Source organism: Pholcus phalangioides, unplaced genomic scaffold, assembly GCF_987345545.1.
Source record: "Pholcus phalangioides strain wild (caught in Gottingen) unplaced genomic scaffold, Ppha-v1.0 ptg000024l_1, whole genome shotgun sequence".
NCBI lineage: Eukaryota > Metazoa > Arthropoda > Arachnida > Araneae > Pholcidae > Pholcus > Pholcus phalangioides.
This window is the reverse complement of record NW_028301616.1, coordinates 32,311,783-32,315,677: the sequence shown is the minus strand read 5'-3', so window position 1 is coordinate 32,315,677 and position 3,895 is coordinate 32,311,783.

Below are 3,895 nucleotides of genomic sequence, written 5' to 3'. Positions count from 1 at the left end.
TTCAAAGAGACATTTTTGATATAATGTGCATATTGTTGTTATTATTTTCCTTTATTGATTTGCATATTTTGTAGGAAATGACAATGTAGCAGCCTTGTGGTAATGAGATTTGATACTATGATTTTCGAGAATAAACATAGAAGTGAGAATAAGTAGGCAGGTACTTCGAGCTGTGTTGTGGGCTCCAGGAGATCACTTTGCCTGTGCGTCAATGGTGCTGTTAAGAGACGTTTGAGTAAAGTTGAACAAACATTCAGAGTCTGGGCGAAGGGTGATCTTCCTTCTTTAGCATCTGGTATTTATGAGTCTTAATTTTTTTTGATTTGTTCTCTGAAACTATCCTACTCTCCCTTCCTCCTAGTCATAATGTCTGCTGTAGATTCTGACAAAACATAGAATGATGCAAGTAGAATGCTGGTTTGGTGATCAGATGCAAAAGCAATAGACCAGTGATTAACTAATGATGTGTACCTCAGTGAGATATTTCAAGGAAAAAAATTATAATTATATTTAACTTCAATAGCAGAGCAGTGATTCGCAATCAGAATATAGCAGCACTTAAAAGCAGGGCCGTCTTATGAGCATCATGGGGCCCCTGGGCCAAGTGATTTTTCTCAGTCCCTACCTGGTTGAAATTTTTGAGAATTTCAACCAGGTCTCATTTTTGTGAGGCTCCCAGGCCATGCCTTAAGACGGCACTACTTAAGAGTGCCACTGAAGTGCCACAAAGTTGAAAATAAGACAATCGAAACCAGTGATTCTTAACCAGGGGTCCTTGAAAAGTTTCAGGAGGTCTCTGTGAGCTTGGATAAGATTAAAAATTAACTTGTTTTTATATTATGTGTTGGATAATATTCTGTGAAGGGAGAGGCTACAGCTTACTGGTACCTGGCTTTTGCCTTATCAATATACAAAGGGTCCAGCCGAAGAAGATCAAGAATCCCTTGGTCTGAATGAATGGATACCATCGGTGCTTATGGGTCTCAATGCTAATGAGATCTAGGACTGATTTTTGAGAGAGAAAAAATATAAATTGGTAAGACAATGGGTTCTCTCTCAGTAGAGAGAAACATAGACGTACACAGAATTTTCTCAAGGGGGTTTCAAAAAAGTTGTAGAATTTGAAAACAATCTGCAAAATTTTATTGCCTGCAAGTAGTTAAACAATTAACCCACCTCAGCCAGAGAACAAGGGGCTTGGTCAGTGAGTAACCAAAAGAGTGACGAACAGTTTGCAAGTCTGAGTGACTAAAACAGCATGCAAGAATGTGCGGGACCAAAAGTGTGTAAGGGACCAGTCAGTGAGTGATCAGAAGAGTGTCATAGAGTTTGTAAGCATGTGCGAATGAACAAAAGAGCAACACAGAGAATTTGCACGCATGTGACCAGACCAAACACAGCGTGCAATGAAGTGAGCAACCAAAACAATGTGCAAAAGCATGTGAGTAACCGAAATAGTGACGCAAGGGACAAGGTTTGGGAACGACCAAATTATTAACCTGCGCAAGCATGCAAGTGATCAAAACAGTGTACAAGCATGTGAGTGATTGACCTAGAGAGTGCATGAGCATGAGAGGGACCAAAAACGTGTCCTATATAGAGAGTTTAAGCATGAGAGTGAATAACCAGGTTAGTGAACTAGAGCGCGAAGGACTAGGTCAGTGAGCTGCCAAAAGAGTGACCAAGAAAGTGTGCAATCATGTCAGTGACTTAGGGAGTGTGTAAAAAAAAGTTATCCAGGTGGATTATTGTGTGCCAGTATGGAAATGACCAAAAAATGTGTAATAGAGAGTGTATAAGCCTGGGAGTGAACTAAAGAGCGAAGGTCCTTGTTAGTGAGCCGAACAATCAAAACAGCGACCAAAAGACTGGGCAAACATTTTAGCAAAAGAGAGTGACTTACAGACATAGGCACAGGGCCGCAACTGGGGGCAGCAGGCGGGTCTCGTGCCCCGAACCAGAGGGGGCGCAAATTTCATTCTCAAACCTTACCTTCAACATTACAAGGGGGCACCAAAATACGCACTTGCCTCGGGTGACCAAGCATCTAGTTGCGGCCCTGGATAGGCATATTGACGGGGGAAAGCAGGCTATAGCCCATGGCAACAAATTTTTGAGGAAAAGCTGGTCAGTAAAATTAGACTAGAATGGAAAGGGCATCAAAATTTGTGTAGCCAATGCAGGCGGTAAAAAAAACCCATAAATAAATAATCCAGGCCTGTAGCTTGCCTTCTCGGGGTCCCCGGGGCAGGCTTGAAAGGGTTATTATTATGCAAAATAAGCCTATTTTTATGAGGGGGGGCCTTTTTCAGCTCAGGACCCTGGGGCAGCACCCTAGTTGTCCCAGCCTAGTTAAGGACCTGAAATAATCCGCCTCTGCTGGAAATCATCTGCAGTTTAAAACTCTGTGTCTGCCAGCGTAAAGGTACGTCCATAGTGCACCGCTTCCCGCTTTATTGCTTAAACCGCGGCAGTTGTAGAAGGCGAGATGATCCCACGCGATTCTAGCTGGTGGTGGTTATAGTGCACCGCTCGCGGGAGCGTCTGCCTGCATGGTCAGTTGGCATCATTGGGCTATCACGTGGGGATCTATTGTGCGTTTTTGTTGACAACAAAAAATATTTATTATAAAATTAAACATGAAAGAATGACGAATGTACATGAAATTAATAGGACTCGCCTTGAAGTTGCAATGGGTTTAGTGTAATCGCTAATTATAGTAAATTAATTAATTGATGATAAATCAGCGATTTCGCTTTTAGTGCCACAACAAATTTTCGATTAGAAAAACGAAAATTAATCGTTACAAAATTCCGTTTGATTTAGTTTTATCGTTAATTAGTTTATATTAATGATAAAACTAAATCATGATCGATAATCAACTAATAACGATAAAACTGAACTGGCCGATAATTAACTAATTAACGGCAAAATCCGTTGGATTCCGTTTTATCGTTAATTAGTTTATTAACGATAAAACGAAATCCAACGGTATTTTGATTAATTAACGATATCGTTTTCATTACGTCAACTAATTAACGATTAGTATTAACAATAATTAGGCGTCATAAAAACTCCGTTGGATTTAGTATGATAATTAATGATCCTTAATTAATTAACGATTTCGCTTATTATGTCATAAAAAATTAACAATTAGTATTAATAATTAATCGTCACAAAAACTCCGATTGGATTCACTATAATTGGTAATTTTCTTTAATTACTTAATCATTAACGATTTCGCTTTTATTATGTCATAATTAATCAACGATTAGTAATAACGATAATTGATCGTTACAAAAACTCCGTCGATTTACTATTCCATTATAAAACGAACACTTAGAGGAAAGTATCCGTTCAAAACTGCAAGCGGTGAGCCGGTCAAGCGAGAAAAAGAAATAATAATTCATTCTGGTTAAAGCGGGTAAAAGCAGTTTGAGCCGGTATAAGCAGGTAGGCGGGCGCACTATGGCCGCCCCAATGAGTTTTCACGATCTTTTTTCAGCCGCGATAAAGCGAGTAGCGAGAAGCGGTTCACTATGGACGTACCCTATACTAACACTATCTAGCGTAAATGAACTTGAGCGATTTCACTTTCACTGTATGTGTGCTTCCACATTTTGGGGGTTTTAATTTTTACACCGTCATCTGTTGTGAATAAACGTAAACTATTTTGCAGCATTTGAACTTCCGCATTTCCATTTCCGGGTTTCGATTTTCACTGCGTCATCTGTTGTGAAACTTGGGTGATTTTACGGCACGTGCGCTTCTGCATTTCGAGGTTTCGAGTGCATACAAAGTCCAATGCATGATTTAACGTCTAAAACGGTACGTATGGTCAGATACATACATTATTGCAAAGGCGGAGAGGCCGTCTCATATTTGTGGAGCATGG